Raw genomic sequence first — 23,260 nt, 5'->3', positions numbered from 1 at the left:
GCCATTGGCTCATGGCCATCAGGAGCTCTGTTCAGACTGCACCCCCCTTTAATCTGACACCCTTACAATCCAAGAGACTGTCTTCCCCTCATCCCCTTCCAAGTCTTACAGCTGAAGGCCCACTGTCCAAACCACCACAAAACCAATTGCCTCCATTTGTAACGGTTTCAAGTCACAGCTGAGGTCAACGTTCAGGGGTCAGACCCTCGCTGGCAGAGGTTACTCTGAGGCCCCACTGGATTACAGACGACAGGAGGCTCAATCCTCGATATAACCGACAACGTCCAACAGCTGGTCAAACATACCACAGAAATACACCTGCCATTCCCCTCCACTCCCCTACCCATAAATCAGAGCACAGTGGGCAGCAACAACCTTCCCACTGGCTCCAAACCATAGACAACAATTACAGGGTCAGCTCAGGAATTGTCCCATTAACATTCGGCACAGCAGGGGTCATGGGGCAGACACTCGCTGCTTCCTAGTCTGGGTGTGTTGTTACTCTGAGCCACCTTTGGCAGTACACAGTCCAGGGACAGGAATAGGTACAGTGGCAGGTGGCTAGGGGGAGACATTGAACACAGCAATTGTACCTGCGACACTCCGACGGTGCAGGAAAAATGGTCCACTGCCACATCTCACAGCTTCAGAATCCAATCTGCAATTCCATCCCAGAAAAAAAAGCAGATTTAATAGGGGCAAAAAATTCAGGTACAACACGGGTTAGAGACAGAGTAAAGCTCCCTCTACACTGTCCCATCAAACACTCCCAGGGCAGCTGCAGCACGGCTTAGATACAGAGTAAAGTTCCCTCTACACGGTCCCATCAAACACTCCCAGGGCAGGTACAGCACGGGTTAGATTTAGCAGGAAACCCCTCTACTCTCTCCCAGCAAACGTCATTCTCACCCTCACAACGGCACCTTAACCTGCTGCAGTGCGACATTTAATTGCTCACACCAGTCATCCTGAATGCTCGGAGTGAGATCGACCATTTAAGGCAGTCCTGGGCCATTGGCTCATGGCCATCAGGAGCTCTGTTCAGACTGCACAAAAGAACATAAGTAGGAGCAGGAGTAGGCCATACAGCCCCTTGGGCCTGCTCCGCCATTCAATAGGATCATTCCTGATCTGAACCTTGACTCACCTCCACTTCCCTGCCCTCTGCCCGTAACCCCCAATTCCTTTATCTGCTTGGAAACTGTCTATCTCCGTTTTAAATTTATTTAATGTTGCAGCTTCCACAGCTCTCTGGGGTAGCAAATTCCATAGATTTACTATCCTCTGAGTGAAGAAGTTTCTCCTCATCTCAGAATAAGGGGCTGCCCTTTCAAAACTAAGATTATGCCCCCTAGTTCTAGTCTCACCCATCAGTGGAAACATCCTCACCAAATCCACCCGATCAAGCCCCCTCACAATCTTATATGTTTCGATAAGATCGCCTCTCATTCTTCTGAACTCCAATGAGTAGAGGCCCAACCTACTTAACCTTTCCTCATACGTCAACCCCCTCATCTCCGGAATCAACCGAGTGAACCTTCTCTGAACCGTCTCGAGAGCAAGTATATCTTTTCTTAAATATGGAAACCAAAACTGCACGCAGTATTCCAGGTGTGGCCTCACCAGTACCCTGTATAACTGCAGCAAGACTTCCCTGTTTTTATACTCCAGCCCCCTTGCAATAAAAGCCAAGATTCCATTGGCCTTCCTGATCACCTGCATACTAACTTTTTGTGTTTCATGCACCAGGAGCCCCAGATCCCTTTGTACTGTAGCACTTTGCAGTTTTTCTCCATTTAGATAATAACTTGCGCTTTGATTTTTTCTGCCAAAGTGCATAACCTCACACTTTCCAGTATTATACTTCATCTGCCAAGTCTCCGCCCACTCACTTAGCCTGTCTATGTCCTTTTGCAGGTTTTTTGTCCTCCTCACTCACTGCTTTCCCTCCCATCTTTGTATCGTCAGCAAACTTGGATATGTTGCACTCGGTCCCTTCCTCCAAATCGTTTATATAGATTGTAAAGAGTTGGGGTCCCAGCACTGACCCCTGCGGAACACCACTAGTTACTGATTGCCAGCCCGAGAACGAACCATTTATCCCAACTCTTTGTTTTCTGTTAGATAGCCAATCTTCCAACCATGCCAGTATATTACCCCCAATCCCGTGATTTTTTATCTTGATCAGTAATCTTTTGTGTGGCACCTTGTCAAATGCCTTTTGGAAGTCCAAATACACCACATCCACTGGTTCCCCCTTATCCACCCTGTATGTTACGTCCTCAAAGAATTCGAGCAAATTTGTCAAACATGACTTCCCCTTCACAAAACCATGCTGACTGTCCTATTAAATTATGTTTATCCAAATGCCCTGTTACTGTTTCCTTAATAATGGACTCCAACATTTTACCAATCACAGATGTTAGGCTAATTGGTCTATAGTTTCCAGCCTTTTGTCTACTTCCCTTCTTAAATAAGGGCGTTACATTAGCAGTTTTCCAATCTGCCTGGACCTTTCCTGAGTCCAGGGAGTTCTGGAAAATAATCACCAATGCATCCACAATCCCTACCGCCACTTCTCTCAAGACCCTAGGATGTAAGCCATCAGGTCCAGGGGATTTATCCGCCTTAAGTCCCATTATTTTACCGAGTACCACCTCCTTAGTGATTTTAATCGTGTTTAGCTCCTCCCCCCCCCCATAGCCCCCTGTTTGTCCAGTATTGGGATATTTTTAGTGTCCTCTACTGTAAAGACTGATACAAAATATAGGTTCAGCGTTTTTACCATCTCCATGTTCCCCACCACTAATTTCCCAGTCCCATCCACTAAGGGACCAACGTTCACTTCAGCCACCCTTTTTCTTTTTATATAACTGCAGAAACTTTTGCTATCCGTTTTTATATTTTTTGCCAGTTTACTTTCATAATCTATCTTCCCTTTCTTAATTAATCTTTTGTTATTGTTTGCTGGCTTTTAAATGCTTCCCAATCTTCTATCCTCCCACTAGATTTGGCTACTTTATATGCCCTTGTTTTCAGTCGGATACTGTCCTTTATTACTTTACTAAGCCACGGATGGCTATCTTTTCTTTTACTCCCCTTTTTCCTCAGAGGAATATATTTTTCTTGAAAGTTGTGAAATATCTCCTTGAATGTAGACCACTGCTCTTGTACCGTCCTACACTTGAATCTATTTTCCCAGTCCACTTTAGTCAATTCTACTCTCATACCTTCATAGTCTCCTTTATTTAAGCTCAGTACGCTGGTTTGAGATCCAACTCTCTCACCCTCAAACTGAATTTGGAATTCAACCATGTTATGGTCACTCATTCCAAGGGGATCCCTTACTAGGACATTTTTTATTAATCCTGTCTCATTACACAGGACCAGATCTAAGATTGCCTGCCCCCTGGTTGGTTCAGTTACATACTGCTCAAGGAACCCATCCCTAATACATTCTATGAACTCTTCCTCAAGGCTGCCATGCCCAATTTGATTTGTCCAGTCAATATGAAAGTTAAAATCCCCCATGATTATAGCTGTCCCCTTATTAAAAGCCCCAACTATTTCCTGATTTATACTCCGACCAACAGAGTTGCAACTGTTAGGAGGCCTATAGACTACACCCACTAGTGACTTTTTCCCTTGATTATTCCTCATCTCCACCCAAACTGTTTCACTGTCCTGATCCTTTGACCCAATATCATTTCTGACTATTGCAGTGATTCCATCCTCGATTAACATAGCAACCCCACCTCCCTTTCCTTCCTGTCTGTCCTTCCTAATTGTCAAATACCCCTGTATGTTTAGTTCCCAGTCATGGTCACCTTGGTCAGGGACAGGATGGTGTGACTAGGAGTGAGGCAGGTACGGGGATCCAGGGGGTAGTGTTGGAGGAGCCGCAGCCCTTGCTCTTGTCCAACAGCTTTGAGGCTCTTACTCCCTGTGAGGATGGGAATGGTGACTGCAGGGAGGATGAGCAACCTGGCCACAGCACCATGGAACAGGGGGCAATTCAAGTGGGGGGGGAGTTAAAAGAAATGTTGCAGTGGTAGGGGATAGTACCGTTAGGGGGATAGATAGGGTTCTTTGCAGCCGAGAGCGAGAGTCCCGAAGGCTGGGTTGCCTGCCCGGTGCCAGGGTTAAGGACATCTCCTCTGGACTGGAGAGAAACTTGGAGTGGGAGGGGGAGGATCCAGTTGTCGTGGTCCATGTTGGTACCAACGACATAGATAGGACAAGGAAAGAGATTCTGCTGAGGGAGTTTGAGCAGCTAGGGGCCAAATTAAAAAGCAGAACCACAAGGGTAATAATCTCTGGATTACTACCTGAGCCACGTGCAAATTTGGCTAGGGTAAATAAAATTAGAGAGTTAAATGCGTGGCTCAAAGACTGGTGTGGGAGAAATGTGTTTTGCTTCTTGGGACACTGGCACAGGAGAGCGCTGTTCCGTTGGGACGGACTTCACTTCGCTAGTGCTGGGACTAGAATCCTGGCGAATCGAATAACTAGGGCTGTAGAGAGGGCTTTAAACTAATTAGAGTGGGGGAGGCATTAAGAGAGCAAAAAATTTAAATGGGAGAAGGCAATAGAGCACGGTAGCAGGGGAATTAAAAACCACAGGGTGTTAGGAAAGGACAGAATGTATAAAGATAAAGGTCAAGTAGTAAAAGCAGGAATAAATTGTCACAATACATATTTGAAAGTTCTTCATCTGAATGCACACAGCATTCATAACAAAATAGACGGGTTGACGGTACAAATAACTACACATGGTTATGACCTGGTGGCCATTACAGAAACCCCCCTTAAATCTGACACCCTTGCAATCCAAGAGACTGTCTTCCCCTCATCCCCTTCCAAGTCTTACAGCTGAAAGCCCACTGTCCAAACCACCACAAAACCCACTGCCTCCATTTGTAATGGTTTCAAGTCACAGCTGAGGTCAACGTTCAGGGGTCAGACCCTCGCTGGCAGAGGTTACTTTGAGCCCCCACTGGATTACAGACGACAGGAGGCTCAATCCTCGATATAACCGACAATGTCCAACAGCTGGTCAAACATACCACAGAAATACACCTGCCATTCCCCTCCACTCCCCTACCCATAAATCAGAGCACAGTGGGCAGCGACAACCTTCCCACTGGCTCTGAACCATAGACAACAATCACAGGGTCAGCTCAGGAATTGTCCCATTAACATTCGGCACAGCAGGGGTCACGGGTCAGATACTCGCTGCTTCCTAGTCTGGGTGTGTTGTTACTCTGAGCCACCTTTGGCAGTACACAGTCCAGGGACAGGAGTAGGTACAGTGGTAGGTGGCTGGGGAAGACATTGAACGCAGCAATCGTACCTGCGACACTGCGGGGATAATGGTCCACTTCCACATCTCTCAGCTTCAGACTCCAATCTGCAATTCCATCCCAGAATAAAAAGCAGATTTAATAGGGGCAAAAAATTCAGGTACAACACGGGTTAGAGACATAGTAAAGCTCCCTCTACACTGTCCCATCAAACACTCCTGGGGCAGGTACAGCACGGGTTAGATACAGAGTAAAGCTCCCTCTACACTGTCCCATCAAATACACCCAAGGCAGGTACAGCACGGGTTAGATTTAGCAGGAAATCCCTCTACTCTCTCCCAGCGAACGTCATTCTCACCCTCACAACGGCACCTTAACCTGCTGCAGTGCAACATTTAATTTCTCACACCAGTCGCCCTGAATGCTTGGAGTGAAATCGACCATTTAAGGCAGTCTTGGGCCATTGGCTCATGGCCATCAGGAGCTCTGTTCAGACCGCACCCCCCTTTAATCTGACACCCTTGCAATCCAAGAGACTGTCTTCCCCTCATCCCCTTCCAAGTCTTACAGCTGAAGGCCCACTGTCCAAACCACCACAAAACCAAGTGCCTCCATTTGTAATGGTTTCAAGTCACAGCTGAGGTCAACGTTCAGGGGTCAGACCCTCGCTGGCAGAGGTTACTCTGAGGCCCCACTGGATTACAGACGACAGGAGGCTCAATCCTCGACCGGTATTATAACAGATAACGTCCAACAGCTGGTCAAACATACCACAGAAATACACCTGCCATTCCCCTCCACTCCCCTACCCATAAATCAGAGCACAGTGGGCAGCGACAACCTTCCCACTGGCTCCGAACCATAGACAACAATCACATGGTCAGCTCAGGATTTGTCCCATTAACATTCGGCACAGCAGGGGTCACGGGTCAGACACTCGCTGCTTCCTAGTCTGGGTGTGTCGTTACTCTGAGCCACCTTTGGCAGTACACAATCCAGGGACAGGAATAGGTACAGTGGCAGGTGGCTAGGGGGAGACATTGAACACAGCAATCGTACCTGCGACACTCCGACAGTGCAGGGATAATGGTCCACTTCCACATCTCATAGCTTCAGACTCCAATCTGCAATTCCATCCCAGAAAAAAAAGCAGATTTAATCGGTGCAACAAATTCAGAAAATTGAGCTACAGCACGGGTTAAACACAGAGTAAAGCTCCCTCTACACTGTCCCATCAAACACTCCCAGGGCAGGTACAGCACGGGTTAGATGCAGAGTAAAGCTCCCTCCACACTGTCCCATCAAACACTCCCGGGGCAGATACAGCACTGGTTAGATACAGAGTAAAGCTCCCTCGACACGGTCCCATCAAACACTCCCGGGGCAGGTGCATCACGGGTTAGATACAGAGTAAAGCTCCCTCTGCACTGTCCCGTAAAACACTCCCAGGGCAGGTTCAGCACGGGTTAGATACAGAGTAAAGCCCCCTCCACACTGTCCCATCAAACACTCCCAGGGCAGGTACTGCACGGGTCAGATAGAGAGTAAAGCTCCCTCTACACTGTCCCATCAAATACACCCAGGGCAGGTACAGCACGGGTTAGATTTAGCAGGAAATTCCTCTACTCTCTCCCAGCGAACATCATTCTCACAACGGCACCTTAACCTGCTGCAGTGCGACATTTAATTTCTCACACCAGTCGTCCTGAATGCTCGGAGTGAGATCGACCATTTAAGGCAGTCTTGGGCCATTGGCTCATGGCCATCAGGAGCTCTGTTCAGACTGCACCCCCCTTTAATCTGACACCCTTACAATCCAAGAGACTGTCTTCCCCTCATCCCCTTCCAAGTCTTACAGCTGAAGGCCCACTGTCCAAACCACCACAAAACCAATTGCCTCCATTTGTAACGGTTTCAAGTCACAGCTGAGGTCAACGTTCAGGGGTCAGACCCTCGCTGGCAGAGGTTACTCTGAGGCCCCACTGGATTACAGACGACAGGAGGCTCAATCCTCGATATAACCGACAACGTCCAACAGCTGGTCAAACATACCACAGAAATACACCTGCCATTCCCCTCCACTCCCCTACCCATAAATCAGAGCACAGTGGGCAGCGACAACCTTCCCACTGGCTCCAAACCATAGACAACAATTACAGGGTCAGCTCAGGAATTGTCCCATTAACATTCGGCACAGCAGGGGTCATGGGGCAGACACTCGCTGCTTCCTAGTCTGGGTGTGTTGTTACTCTGAGCCACCTTTGGCAGTACACAGTCCAGGGACAGGAATAGGTACAGTGGCAGGTGGCTAGGGGGAGACATTGAACACAGCAATCGTACCTGCGACACTCCGACGGTGCAGGAAAAATGGTCCACTGCCACATCTCACAGCTTCAGAATCCAATCTGCAATTCCATCCCAGAAAAAAAAGCAGATTTAATAGGGGCAAAAAATTCAGGTACAACACGGGTTAGAGACAGAGTAAAGCTCCCTCTACACTGTCCCATCAAACACTCCCAGGGCAGCTGCAGCACGGGTTAAACACAGAGTAAAGCTCCCTCTACACGGTCCCATCAAACACTCCCAGGGCAGGTACAGCACGGGTTAGATTTAGCAGGAAACCCCTCTACTCTCTCCCAGCAAACGTCATTCTCACCCTCACAACGGCACCTTAACCTGCTGCAGTGCGACATTTAATTGCTCACACCAGTCATCCTGAATGCTCGGAGTGAGATCGACCATTTAAGGCAGTCCTGGGCCATTGGCTCATGGCCATCAGGAGCTCTGTTCAGACTGCACAAAAGAACATAAGTAGGAGCAGGAGTAGGCCATACAGCCCCTTGGGCCTGCTCCGCCATTCAATAGGATCATTCCTGATCTGAACCTTGACTCACCTCCACTTCCCTGCCCTCTGCCCGTAACCCCCAATTCCTTTATCTGCTTGGAAACTGTCTATCTCCGTTTTAAATTTATTTAATGTTGCAGCTTCCACAGCTCTCTGGGGTAGCAAATTCCATAGATTTACTATCCTCTGAGTGAAGAAGTTTCTCCTCATCTCAGAATAAGGGGCTGCCCTTTCAAAACTAAGATTATGCCCCCTAGTTCTAGTCTCACCCATCAGTGGAAACATCCTCACCAAATCCACCCGATCAAGCCCCCTCACAATCTTATATGTTTCGATAAGATCGCCTCTCATTCTTCTGAACTCCAATGAGTAGAGGCCCAACCTACTTAACCTTTCCTCATACGTCAACCCCCTCATCTCCGGAATCAACCGAGTGAACCTTCTCTGAACCGTCTCGAGAGCAAGTATATCTTTTCTTAAATATGGAAACCAAAACTGCACGCAGTATTCCAGGTGTGGCCTCACCAGTACCCTGTATAACTGCAGCAAGACTTCCCTGTTTTTATACTCCAGCCCCCTTGCAATAAAAGCCAAGATTCCATTGGCCTTCCTGATCACCTGCATACTAACTTTTTGTGTTTCATGCACCAGGAGCCCCAGATCCCTTTGTACTGTAGCACTTTGCAGTTTTTCTCCATTTAGATAATAACTTGCGCTTTGATTTTTTCTGCCAAAGTGCATAACCTCACACTTTCCAGTATTATACTTCATCTGCCAAGTCTCCGCCCACTCACTTAGCCTGTCTATGTCCTTTTGCAGGTTTTTTGTCCTCCTCACTCACTGCTTTCCCTCCCATCTTTGTATCGTCAGCAAACTTGGATATGTTGCACTCGGTCCCTTCCTCCAAATCGTTTATATAGATTGTAAAGAGTTGGGGTCCCAGCACTGACCCCTGCGGAACACCACTAGTTACTGATTGCCAGCCCGAGAACGAACCATTTATCCCAACTCTTTGTTTTCTGTTAGATAGCCAATCTTCCAACCATGCCAGTATATTACCCCCAATCCCGTGATTTTTTATCTTGATCAGTAATCTTTTGTGTGGCACCTTGTCAAATGCCTTTTGGAAGTCCAAATACACCACATCCACTGGTTCCCCCTTATCCACCCTGTATGTTACGTCCTCAAAAAATTCGAGCAAATTTGTCAAACATGACTTCCCCTTCACAAAACCATGCTGACTGTCCTATTAAATTATGTTTATCCAAATTCCCTGTTACTGTTTCCTTAATAATGGACTCCAACATTTTACCAATCACAGATGTTAGGCTAATTGGTCTATAGTTTCCAGCCTTTTGTCTACTTCCCTTCTTAAATAAGGGCGTTACATTAGCAGTTTTCCAATCTGCCAGGACCTTTCCGGAGTCCAGGGAGTTCTGGAAAATAATCACCAATGCATCCACAATCCCTACCGCCACTTCTCTCAAGACCCTAGGATGTAAGCCATCAGGTCCAGGGGATTTATCCGCCTTAAGTCCCATTATTTTACCGAGTACCACCTCCTTCGTGATTTTAATCGTGTTTAGCTCCTCCCCCCCCCCATAGCCCCCTGTTTGTCCAGTATTGGGATATTTTTAGTGTCCTCTACTGTAAAGACTGATACAAAATATAGGTTCAGCGTTTTTACCATCTCCATGTTCCCCACCACTAATTTCCCAGTCCCATCCACTAAGGGACCAACGTTCACTTCAGCCACCCTTTTTCTTTTTATATAACTGCAGAAACTTTTGCTATCCGTTTTTATATTTTTTGCCAGTTTACTTTCATAATCTATCTTCCCTTTCTTAATTAATCTTTTGTTATTGTTTGCTGGCTTTTAAATGCTTCCCAATCTTCTATCCTCCCACTAGATTTGGCTACTTTATATGCCCTTGTTTTCAGTCGGATACTGTCCTTTATTACTTTACTAAGCCACGGATGGCTATCTTTTCTTTTACTCCCCTTTTTCCTCAGAGGAATATATTTTTCTTGAAAGTTGTGAAATATCTCCTTGAATGTAGACCACTGCTCTTGTACCGTCCTACACTTGAATCTATTTTCCCAGTCCACTTTAGTCAATTCTACTCTCATACCTTCATAGTCTCCTTTATTTAAGCTCAGTACGCTGGTTTGAGATCCAACTCTCTCACCCTCAAACTGAATTTGGAATTCAACCATGTTATGGTCACTCATTCCAAGGGGATCCCTTACTAGGACATTTTTTATTAATCCTGTCTCATTACACAGGACCAGATCTAAGATTGCCTGCCCCCTGGTTGGTTCAGTTACATACTGCTCAAGGAACCCATCCCTAATACACTCTATGAACTCTTCCTCAAGGCTGCCATGCCCAATTTGATTTGTCCAGTCAATATGAAAGTTAAAATCCCCCATGATTATAGCTGTCCCCTTATTAAAAGCCCCAACTATTTCCTGATTTATACTCCGACCAACAGAGTTGCAACTGTTAGGAGGCCTATAGACTACACCCACTAGTGACTTTTTCCCTTGATTATTCCTCATCTCCACCCAAACTGTTTCACTATCCTGGTCCTTTGACCCAATATCATTTCTGACTATTGCAGTGATTCCATCCTCGATTAACATAGCAACCCCACCTCCCTTTCCTTCCTGTCTGTCCTTCCTAATTGTCAAATACCCCTGTATGTTTAGTTCCCAGTCATGGTCACCTTGGTCAGGGACAGGATGGTGTGACTAGGAGTGAGGCAGGTACGGGGATCCAGGGGGTAGTGTTGGAGGAGCCGCAGCCCTTGCTCTTGTCCAACAGGTTTGAGGCTCTTACTCCCTGTGAGGATGGGAATGGTGACTGCAGGGAGGATGAGCAACCTGGCCACAGCACCATGGAACAGGGGGCTAGGGTAAATAAAATTAGAGAGTTAAATGCGTGGCTCAAAGACTGGTGTGGGAGAAATGTGTTTTGCTTCTTGGGACACTGGCACAGGAGAGCGCTGTTCCGTTGGGACGGACTTCACTTCGCTAGTGCTGGGACTAGAATCCTGGCGAATCGAATAACTAGGGCTGTAGAGAGGGCTTTAAACTAATTAGAGTGGGGGAGGCATTAAGAGAGCAAAAAATTTAAATGGGAGAAGGCAATAGAGCACGGTAGCAGGGGAATTAAAAACCACAGGGTGTTAGGAAAGGACAGAATGTATAAAGATAAAGGTCAAGTAGTAAAAGCAGGAATAAATTGTCACAATACATATTTGAAAGTTCTTCATCTGAATGCACACAGCATTCATAACAAAATAGACGGGTTGACGGTACAAATAACTACACATGGTTATGACCTGGTGGCCATTACAGAAACCCCCCTTAAATCTGACACCCTTGCAATCCAAGAGACTGTCTTCCCCTCATCCCCTTCCAAGTCTTACAGCTGAAAGCCCACTGTCCAAACCACCACAAAACCCACTGCCTCCATTTGTAATGGTTTCAAGTCACAGCTGAGGTCAACGTTCAGGGGTCAGACCCTCGCTGGCAGAGGTTACTTTGAGCCCCCACTGGATTACAGACGACAGGAGGCTCAATCCTCGATATAACCGACAATGTCCAACAGCTGGTCAAACATACCACAGAAATACACCTGCCATTCCCCTCCACTCCCCTACCCATAAATCAGAGCACAGTGGGCAGCGACAACCTTCCCACTGGCTCTGAACCATAGACAACAATTACAGGGTCAGCTCAGGAATTGTCCCATTAACATTCGGCACAGCAGGGGTCATGGGGCAGACACTCGCTGCTTCCTAGTCTGGGTGTGTTGTTACTCTGAGCCACCTTTGGCAGTACACAGTCCAGGGACAGGAATAGGTACAGTGGCAGGTGGCTAGGGGGAGACATTGAACACAGCAATCGTACCTGCGACACTCCGACGGTGCAGGAAAAATGGTCCACTTCCACATCTCACAGCTTCAGAATCCAATCTGCAATTCCATCCCAGAAAAAAAAAAGCAGATTTAATAGGGGCAAAAAATTCAGGTACAACACGGGTTAGAGACAGAGTAAAGCTCCCTCTACACTGTCCCATCAAACACTCCTGGGGCAGGTACAGCACGGGTTAGATAGAGTAAAGCTCCCTCTACACTGTCCCATCAAATACACCCAAGGCAGGTACAGCACGGGTTAGATTTAGCAGGAAATCCCTCTACTCTCTCCCAGCGAACGTCATTCTCACCCTCACAACGGCACCTTAACCTGCTGCAGTGCAACATTTAATTTCTCACACCAGTCGCCCTGAATGCTCGGAGTGAAATCGACCATTTAAGGCAGTCTTGGGCCATTGGCTCATGGCCATCAGGAGCTCTGTTCAGACCGCACCCCCCTTTAATCTGACACCCTTGCAATCCAAGAGACTGTCTTCCCCTCATCCCCTTCCAAGTCTTACAGCTGAAGGCCCACTGTCCAAACCACCACAAAACCAAGTGCCTCCATTTGTAATGGTTTCAAGTCACAGCTGAGGTCAACGTTCAGGGGTCAGACCCTCGCTGGCAGAGGTTACTCTGAGGCCCCACTGGATTACAGACGACAGGAGGCTCAATCCTCGACCGGTATTATAACAGATAACGTCCAACAGCTGGTCAAACATACCACAGAAATACACCTGCCATTCCCCTCCACTCCCCTACCCATAAATCAGAGCACAGTGGGCAGCGACAACCTTCCCACTGGCTCCGAACCATAGACAACAATCACATGGTCAGCTCAGGATTTGTCCCATTAACATTCGGCACAGCAGGGGTCACGGGTCAGACACTCGCTGCTTCCTAGTCTGGGTGTGTCGTTACTCTGAGCCACCTTTGGCAGTACACAATCCAGGGACAGGAATAGGTACAGTGGCAGGTGGCTAGGGGGAGACATTGAACACAGCAATCGTACCTGCGACACTCCGACAGTGCAGGGATAATGGTCCACTTCCACATCTCATAGCTTCAGACTCCAATCTGCAATTCCATCCCAGAAAAAAAAGCAGATTTAATCGGTGCAACAAATTCAGAAAATTGAGCTACAGCACGGGTTAAACACAGAGTAAAGCTCCCTCTACACTGTCCCATCAAACACTCCCAGGGCAGGTACAGCACGGGTTAGATGCAGAGTAAAGCTCCCTCCACACTGTCCCATCAAACACTCCCGGGGCAGATACAGCACTGGTTAGATACAGAGTAAAGCTCCCTCGACACGGTCCCATCAAACACTCCCGGGGCAGGTGCATCACGGGTTAGATACAGAGTAAAGCTCCCTCTGCACTGTCCCGTAAAACACTCCCAGGGCAGGTTCAGCACGGGTTAGATACAGAGTAAAGCCCCTCCACACTGTCCCATGAAACACTCCCAGGGCAGGTACTGCACGGGTCAGATAGAGAGTAAAGCTCCCTCTACACTGTCCCATCAAATACACCCAGGGCAGGTACAGCACGGGTTAGATTTAGCAGGAAATTCCTCTACTCTCTCCCAGCGAACATCATTCTCACAACGGCACCTTAACCTGCTGCAGTGCGACATTTAATTTCTCACACCAGTCGTCCTGAATGCTCGGAGTGAGATCGACCATTTAAGGCAGTCTTGGGCCATTGGCTCATGGCCATCAGGAGCTCTGTTCAGACTGCACCCCCCTTTAATCTGACACCCTTACAATCCAAGAGACTGTCTTCCCCTCATCCCCTTCCAAGTCTTACAGCTGAAGGCCCACTGTCCAAACCACCACAAAACCAATTGCCTCCATTTGTAACGGTTTCAAGTCACAGCTGAGGTCAACGTTCAGGGGTCAGACCCTCGCTGGCAGAGGTTACTCTGAGGCCCCACTGGATTACAGACGACAGGAGGCTCAATCCTCGATATAACCGACAACGTCCAACAGCTGGTCAAACATACCACAGAAATACACCTGCCATTCCCCTCCACTCCCCTACCCATAAATCAGAGCACAGTGGGCAGCGACAACCTTCCCACTGGCTCCAAACCATAGACAACAATTACAGGGTCAGCTCAGGAATTGTCCCATTAACATTCGGCACAGCAGGGGTCATGGGGCAGACACTCGCTGCTTCCTAGTCTGGGTGTGTTGTTACTCTGAGCCACCTTTGGCAGTACACAGTCCAGGGACAGGAATAGGTACAGTGGCAGGTGGCTAGGGGGAGACATTGAACACAGCAATCGTACCTGCGACACTCCGACGGTGCAGGAAAAATGGTCCACTGCCACATCTCACAGCTTCAGAATCCAATCTGCAATTCCATCCCAGAAAAAAAAGCAGATTTAATAGGGGCAAAAAATTCAGGTACAACACGGGTTAGAGACAGAGTAAAGCTCCCTCTACACTGTCCCATCAAACACTCCCAGGGCAGCTGCAGCACGGCTTAGATACAGAGTAAAGTTCCCTCTACACGGTCCCATCAAACACTCCCAGGGCAGGTACAGCACGGGTTAGATTTAGCAGGAAACCCCTCTACTCTCTCCCAGCAAACGTCATTCTCACCCTCACAACGGCACCTTAACCTGCTGCAGTGCGACATTTAATTGCTCACACCAGTCGTCCTGAATGCTCGGAGTGAGATCGACCATTTAAGGCAGTCCTGGGCCATTGGCTCATGGCCATCAGGAGCTCTGTTCAGACTGCACAAAAGAACATAAGTAGGAGCAGGAGTAGGCCATACAGCCCCTTGGGCCTGCTCCGCCATTCAATAGGATCATTCCTGATCTGAACCTTGACTCACCTCCACTTCCCTGCCCTCTGCCCGTAACCCCCAATTCCTTTATCTGCTTGGAAACTGTCTATCTCCGTTTTAAATTTATTTAATGTTGCAGCTTCCACAGCTCTCTGGGGTAGCAAATTCCATAGATTTACTATCCTCTGAGTGAAGAAGTTTCTCCTCATCTCAGAATAAGGGGCTGCCCTTTCAAAACTAAGATTATGCCCCCTAGTTCTAGTCTCACCCATCAGTGGAAACATCCTCACCAAATCCACCCGATCAAGCCCCCTCACAATCTTATATGTTTCGATAAGATCGCCTCTCATTCTTCTGAACTCCAATGAGTGGAGGCCCAACCTACTTAACCTTTCCTCATAAGTCAACCCCCACATCTCCGGAATCAACCGAGTGAACCTTCTCTGAACCGTCTCGAGAGCAAGTATATCTTTTCTTAAATATGGAAACCAAAACTGCACGCAGTATTCCAGGTGTGGCCTCACCAGTACCCTGTATAACTGCAGCAAGACTTCCCTGTTTTTATACTCCAGCCCCCTTGCAATAAAAGCCAAGATTCCATTGGCCTTCCTGATCACCTGCATACTAACTTTTTGTGTTTCATGCACCAGGAGCCCCAGATCCCTTTGTACTGTAGCACTTTGCAGTTTTTCTCCATTTAGATAATAACTTGCGCTTTGATTTTTTCTGCCAAAGTGCATAACCTCACACTTTCCAGTATTATACTTCATCTGCCAAGTCTCCGCCCACTCACTTAGCCTGTCTATGTCCTTTTGCAGGTTTTTTGTCCTCCTCACTCACTGCTTTCCCTCCCATCTTTGTATCGTCAGCAAACTTGGATATGTTGCACTCGGTCCCTTCCTCCAAATCGTTTATATAGATTGTAAAGAGTTGGGGTCCCAGCACTGACCCCTGCGGAACACCACTAGTTACTGATTGCCAGCCCGAGAACGAACCATTTATCCCAACTCTTTGTTTTCTGTTAGATAGCCAATCTTCCAACCATGCCAGTATATTACCCCCAATCCCGTGATTTTTTATCTTGATCAGTAATCTTTTGTGTGGCACCTTGTCAAATGCCTTTTGGAAGTCCAAATACACCACATCCACTGGTTCCCCCTTATCCACCCTGTATGTTACGTCCTCAAAAAATTCGAGCAAATTTGTCAAACATGACTTCCCCTTCACAAAACCATGCTGACTGTCCTATTAAATTATGTTTATCCAAATTCCCTGTTACTGTTTCCTTAATAATGGACTCCAACATTTTACCAATCACAGATGTTAGGCTAATTGGTCTATAGTTTCCAGCCTTTTGTCTACTTCCCTTCTTAAATAAGGGCGTTACATTAGCAGTTTTCCAATCTGCCAGGACCTTTCCGGAGTCCAGGGAGTTCTGGAAAATAATCACCAATGCATCCACAATCCCTACCGCCACTTCTCTCAAGACCCTAGGATGTAAGCCATCAGGTCCAGGGGATTTATCCGCCTTAAGTCCCATTATTTTACCGAGTACCACCTCCTTCGTGATTTTAATCGTGTTTAGCTCCTCCCCCCCCCCATAGCCCCCTGTTTGTCCAGTATTGGGATATTTTTAGTGTCCTCTACTGTAAAGACTGATACAAAATATAGGTTCAGCGTTTTTACCATCTCCATGTTCCCCACCACTAATTTCCCAGTCCCATCCACTAAGGGACCAACGTTCACTTCAGCCACCCTTTTTCTTTTTATATAACTGCAGAAACTTTTGCTATCCGTTTTTATATTTTTTGCCAGTTTACTTTCATAATCTATCTTCCCTTTCTTAATTAATCTTTTGTTATTGTTTGCTGGCTTTTAAATGCTTCCCAATCTTCTATCCTCCCACTAGATTTGGCTACTTTATATGCCCTTGTTTTCAGTCGGATACTGTCCTTTATTACTTTACTAAGCCACGGATGGCTATCTTTTCTTTTACTCCCCTTTTTCCTCAGAGGAATATATTTTTCTTGAAAGTTGTGAAATATCTCCTTGAATGTAGACCACTGCTCTTGTACCGTCCTACACTTGAATCTATTTTCCCAGTCCACTTTAGTCAATTCTACTCTCATACCTTCATAGTCTCCTTTATTTAAGCTCAGTACGCTGGTTTGAGATCCAACTCTCTCACCCTCAAACTGAATTTGGAATTCAACCATGTTATGGTCACTCATTCCAAGGGGATCCCTTACTAGGACATTTTTTATTAATCCTGTCTCATTACACAGGACCAGATCTAAGATTGCCTGCCCCCTGGTTGGTTCAGTTACATACTGCTCAAGGAACCCATCCCTAATACACTCTATGAACTCTTCCTCAAGGCTGCCATGCCCAATTTGATTTGTCCAGTCAATATGAAAGTTAAAATCCCCCATGATTATAGCTGTCCCCTTATTAAAAGCCCCAACTATTTCCTGATTTATACTCCGACCAACAGAGTTGCAACTGTTAGGAGGCCTATAGACTACACCCACTAGTGACTTTTTCCCTTGATTATTCCTCATCTCCACCCAAACTGTTTCACTATCCTGGTCCTTTGACCCAATATCATTTCTGACTATTGCAGTGATTCCATCCTCGATTAACATAGCAACCCCACCTCCCTTTCCTTCCTGTCTGTCCTTCCTAATTGTCAAATACCCCTGTATGTTTAGTTCCCAGTCATGGTCACCTTGGTCAGGGACAGGATGGTGTGACTAGGAGTGAGGCAGGTACGGGGATCCAGGGGGTAGTGTTGGAGGAGCCGCAGCCCTTGCTCTTGTCCAACAGGTTTGAGGCTCTTACTCCCTGTGAGGATGGGAATGGTGACTGCAGGGAGGATGAGCAACCTGGCCACAGCACCATGGAACAGGGGGCAATTCAAGTGGGGGGGGAGTTAAAAGAAATGTTGCAGTGGTAGGGGATAGTACCGTTAGGGGGATAGATAGGGTTCTTTGCAGCCGAGAGCGAGAGTCCCGAAGGCTGGGTTGCCTGCCCGGTGCCAGGGTTAAGGACATCTCCTCTGGACTGGAGAGAAACTTGGAGTGGGAGGGGGAGGATCCAGTTGTCGTGGTCCATGTTGGTACCAACGACATAGATAGGACAAGGAAAGAGATTCTGCTGAGGGAGTTTGAGCAGCTAGGGGCCAAATTAAAAAGCAGAACCACAAGGGTAATAATCTCTGGATTACTACCTGAGCCACGTGCAAATTTGGCTAGGGTAAATAAAATTAGAGAGTTAAATGCGTGGCTCAAAGACTGGTGTGGGAGAAATGTGTTTTGCTTCTTGGGACACTGGCACAGGAGAGCGCTGTTCCGTTGGGACGGACTTCACTTCGCTAGTGCTGGGACTAGAATCCTGGCGAATCGAATAACTAGGGCTGTAGAGAGGGCTTTAAACTAATTAGAGTGGGGGAGGCATTAAGAGAGCAAAAAATTTAAATGGGAGAAGGCAATAGAGCACGGTAGCAGGGGAATTAAAAACCACAGGGTGTTAGGAAAGGACAGAATGTATAAAGATAAAGGTCAAGTAGTAAAAGCAGGAATAAATTGTCACAATACATATTTGAAAGTTCTTCATCTGAATGCACACAGCATTCATAACAAAATAGACGGGTTGACGGTACAAATAACTACACATGGTTATGACCTGGTGGCCATTACAGAAACCCCCCTTAAATCTGACACCCTTGCAATCCAAGAGACTGTCTTCCCCTCATCCCCTTCCAAGTCTTACAGCTGAAAGCCCACTGTCCAAACCACCACAAAACCCACTGCCTCCATTTGTAATGGTTTCAAGTCACAGCTGAGGTCAACGTTCAGGGGTCAGACCCTCGCTGGCAGAGGTTACTTTGAGCCCCCACTGGATTACAGACGACAGGAGGCTCAATCCTCGATATAACCGACAATGTCCAACAGCTGGTCAAACATACCACAGAAATACACCTGCCATTCCCCTCCACTCCCCTACCCATAAATCAGAGCACAGTGGGCAGCGACAACCTTCCCACTGGCTCTGAACCATAGACAACAATTACAGGGTCAGCTCAGGAATTGTCCCATTAACATTCGGCACAGCAGGGGTCATGGGGCAGACACTCGCTGCTTCCTAGTCTGGGTGTGTTGTTACTCTGAGCCACCTTTGGCAGTACACAGTCCAGGGACAGGAATAGGTACAGTGGCAGGTGGCTAGGGGGAGACATTGAACACAGCAATCGTACCTGCGACACTCCGACGGTGCAGGAAAAATGGTCCACTTCCACATCTCACAGCTTCAGAATCCAATCTGCAATTCCATCCCAGAAAAAAAAAAGCAGATTTAATAGGGGCAAAAAATTCAGGTACAACACGGGTTAGAGACAGAGTAAAGCTCCCTCTACACTGTCCCATCAAACACTCCTGGGGCAGGTACAGCACGGGTTAGATAGAGTAAAGCTCCCTCTACACTGTCCCATCAAATACACCCAAGGCAGGTACAGCACGGGTTAGATTTAGCAGGAAATCCCTCTACTCTCTCCCAGCGAACGTCATTCTCACCCTCACAACGGCACCTTAACCTGCTGCAGTGCAACATTTAATTTCTCACACCAGTCGCCCTGAATGCTCGGAGTGAAATCGACCATTTAAGGCAGTCTTGGGCCATTGGCTCATGGCCATCAGGAGCTCTGTTCAGACCGCACCCCCCTTTAATCTGACACCCTTGCAATCCAAGAGACTGTCTTCCCCTCATCCCCTTCCAAGTCTTACAGCTGAAGGCCCACTGTCCAAACCACCACAAAACCAAGTGCCTCCATTTGTAATGGTTTCAAGTCACAGCTGAGGTCAACGTTCAGGGGTCAGACCCTCGCTGGCAGAGGTTACTCTGAGGCCCCACTGGATTACAGACGACAGGAGGCTCAATCCTCGACCGGTATTATAACCGACAACGTCCAACAGCTGGTCAAACATACAACAGAAATACACCTGCCATTCCCCTCCACTCCCCTACCCGTAAATCAGAGCACAGTGGGCAGCGACAACCTTCCCACTGGCTCCGAACCATAGACAACAATCACATGGTCAGCTCAGGATTTGTCCCATTAACATTCGGCACAGCAGGGGTCACGGGTCAGACACTCGCTGCTTCCTAGTCTGGGTGTGTCGTTACTCTGAGCCACCTTTGGCAGTACACAGTCCAGGGACAGGAGTAGGTACAGTGGCAGGTGGCGACATTGAACACAGCAATCGTACCTGCGACACTCCGACAGTGCAGGGATAATGGTCCACTTCCACATCTCATAGCTTCAGACTCCAATCTGCAATTCCATCGCAGAAAAAAAAAAGTTAAATAGGTGCAAAAAATTCAGAAGTTTGAGCTACATCATGGGTTAGATACAGAGTAAAACTCCTTCTACACTGTCCCATCAAACACTCCCAGGGCAGGTACAGCACGGGTTAGATACAGAGTAAAGCTCCCTCTAGTCACATCAAACACTCCCAGGGCAGGTACAGCACGGGTTAGATACAGAGTAAAACTATCTCTACACTCTGTCACAAAAATATCTAGTGCAAGACGTAAAATTATGCGGGATATCTTGCAGAAATATTCGAGTAATTAGCCTCCAAAATGATTCAGTATTTTTTCTCTCACATGGCAGCTGTCGATCTTTCAGCCTTCCCCATTTACACCTCATCTAGAGTCATCTTCTGTTTCTTAACTTGTCCCATTACCATCTCCTTTGGCTTGGCACCATCATCCCTTTTGTCTCTTAATCTCTCCTGCCTTCCATCCTATCACAGACCTTCCCTTTTGTTCTTTCCTCCCCTCCCCCCTCCCCTACACTTGCCGAAAAACCTGTTCCATCTCCAACTTTTTCCAGTTCTGACGCAGGGTCATCGACCTGAAACGTTAACTCTGTTTCTCTCTCCACAGATGCTGCCTGACCTGCTGAGTATTTCCACCATTTTGTTTTTATTTCAGATTTCCAGTTCTGCAGTATTTTGTGTTATTCAATGTGTTTGGGGTTTTAAATAAATTGTCAACAATGATGCTGCATCTGCCTTTTTCAGTTCGATGTTATAGGACCCAGGGTCCTACTGGAAGAAAGCAGGTTCTCCCAATGTCCTGCTCACCAGAAACAAAGGGCCTCATCATTCATCTCAGTGCTGCATGCAGGACCCCGTGGGTGGAATGGCTACTACATAAGAGAAGGAAGAGGAGTAAGCCATGCGGCCCCTCGGGCTTGCTCCGCCATTCAATAAGATCATGGCTGATCATCGACCTCAACTCCACTTTCCCGCTCGATCTCCATATCTCTCAATTCCAAAAATCTATCGATCTCGGCCTTGAATATACTCAACGACTGAGCATTCACAGCCCTCTGGGGCAGAGAATTCCAAAGATTCACCACCCTCCGAGTGAAGAAATTCCTCCTCATCTCAGTCCAAAATGGCCGACCCCTTATCCTGCGACTATGCCCCCCTGTTCTAGACTCAACAGCCAGGGGGCTACAGCCTCTCAGCATCTACCCTCAGAATCTTGTATGTTTCAATGAGATCACCCCTCATTCTTCTAAACTCCAGAGAGTAGAGGGCCAATCTACTCAATCTCTCCTCATAGGACAACCCTCTCATCCCAGGAATCAATCCAGTGAACTTTCCTATCACCGCCTCTAAGGCATGTGCCCTTTCTCAGATAAGGTCAATTGGGCTTGTACTCGCTGGAGTTTAGAAGATTGAGAGGGGATCTCATTGAAACTTATAAAATTCTAACAGGACTAGACAGACTAAATGCAGGAAGGATGTTCCTGATGGTTGGGGAATCCAGAACCAGGGGTCACAGTCTAAGGATAAGGGGTAGGCCATTTAGGACAGAAATGAGGAGGAATTTCTTCACCCAGAGAGTGGTGAACCTGTGGAATTCTCTACCACACAAGGCAGTTGAATCCAATTCATTATATTCAAGGAGTTAGATATATTTCTTAAGGCTAAAGGGATCAAGGGGTATGAGGAGAAAGCAGGGACAGGGTACTGAGTTTGGATGATCGGCCATGATCTCATTAAATGGTGGAGCAGGCTCGAGGGGCCGACTCCTGCTCCTAGCTTCTATGTTTCTCTCCACAGACGCTGCCTGACCTGCTAGAGCATTTCCAGCATTTTCTGTTTTTATTTCGGATTTCTAGCATCCGCAGTATTTCGCTTTTGTAACATAACCTGCCTCAAACCTACAAAAATAAGTTATCCTTTTCAAACTACAGTAGAACCATCCCAGTGAACTTTCCTCCAGCATTGCATTAGTTGCAAAGGCCCATTACTTAGCATTTAATATCAAAATGCTCCCCAGTGGAAAGAGAAATCCTGTTTTTAATTTAACTTAAGATAAATGATTTTTGCATTTGGTGGATAAATGGTCTCAGGTTAAGATTTGGAAATATGCAACCAGAAAATATATGCAATAAATAAAAGTACCCATTTGAAACAGGTAATTTGACCAGGATCCTAAAAATTGGTGCAGATAATATGAGTTGCAAACCTTTTTAAATGGGTCAGCTACTATCCTTCTGCAGAAATCCCTTGCTTTGCTGGCTTTAAAGGGGACACGCTGGGGTCAGAAAAGTATTTAACGCTTTTTTCAAGTATTTTTCAACTCAATCTTGGTGTTGGCTTACCGGTTGCGGTTGCGGCTGTCGAATCCAACTGCCAGTTGCTTAATGCAAGGCTCCAGGACGACGGATGGCGATGGATTCAGAATAAGGGACCACGGCACACTTACCTCAGCTCCGATCATGGCGGCTGCGCTGGGAGAAAAAAGGCAGAACTGGGCGGCGCTCGACAACTTCCGGAGAAAGCCGAGACCCAAAGAGCCTTCGGCACTTTCCGGCGGCAGCCGACTCCCGCCGAGCCTTCGGCACTTTCCGGCGGCAGCCGACACCCGAAGAGCCTTCGGCACTTTCCGGCGGCAACCGACTCCCGCGGAGCCTTCGGCACTTTCCGGAAATAGCCGACTCCGCAGTCCCGCATTGGCCAAGTCCCCGCCGCCGCCATTTTGTCATGTAGAATTCCCACTGTTGATGTTTATTCTCAATTACTCTGATTTATTTTTTAAAAATTAAAGAAGTGTGAGGTGATGCATTTTGGCAGAAGGAACAAGGAGAGGCAATATACACTTAATGGCACAGTTTTACAGAGTGTGCAGGGGCAGAGGGACCTGGGAGTTAATGTGCAAAAGTCCCTGAAGGTGGTGGGACATATAAAGGGATGATAATGCACCATCATCCCTTTTGTCCCTTAATCTCTCCTGCCTTCCATCCTATCACAGACCTTCCCTTTTGTTCTTTCCTCCCCTTTCCCTGCCCCTACACTTGCTTAAAAATCTGTT

The 23,260-nt window shown here is 47.2% G+C and overlaps 1 long non-coding RNA gene across 18 annotated transcripts in view; it reads right to left on the bottom strand.

Moving 5' to 3' along the window:
- Nucleotides 1-22,707, bottom strand: part of LOC147090508 (uncharacterized) — a 46,851-nt gene extending 24,144 nt beyond the window's left edge. For 4 of the 18 annotated variants that reach the window (XR_015075327.1, XR_015075335.1, XR_015075337.1 and 1 more), the window contains exons 1-9: nucleotides 22,551-22,701; nucleotides 20,134-20,198; nucleotides 19,125-19,189; nucleotides 14,364-14,428; nucleotides 13,084-13,148; nucleotides 12,067-12,131; nucleotides 7,644-7,708; nucleotides 6,363-6,427; nucleotides 5,354-5,410 (exon numbers count right to left, since the gene is read on the bottom strand). This is a non-coding gene — a long non-coding RNA (uncharacterized LOC147090508). Of the gene's footprint in view, nucleotides 1-593; nucleotides 659-5,353; nucleotides 5,411-6,362; nucleotides 6,428-7,643; nucleotides 7,709-12,066; nucleotides 12,132-13,083; nucleotides 13,149-14,363; nucleotides 14,429-19,124; nucleotides 19,190-20,133; nucleotides 20,199-22,550 lie in introns of all 18 variants that reach the window. The other 14 variants (XR_015075336.1, XR_015075342.1, XR_015075329.1 and 11 more) reach the window with 12 other exon arrangements.
- Nucleotides 22,708-23,260: the final 553 nt, after the last annotated feature.

Source organism: Somniosus microcephalus, unplaced genomic scaffold (genome assembly GCF_052327205.1).
Source record: "Somniosus microcephalus isolate GS21.2 unplaced genomic scaffold, FLI_Smic_1.0 unresolved_chr4, whole genome shotgun sequence".
Classification (NCBI taxonomy): Eukaryota; Metazoa; Chordata; class Chondrichthyes; order Squaliformes; family Somniosidae; genus Somniosus; species Somniosus microcephalus.
This window is presented reverse-complemented; position numbering and strand designations above follow the sequence as displayed.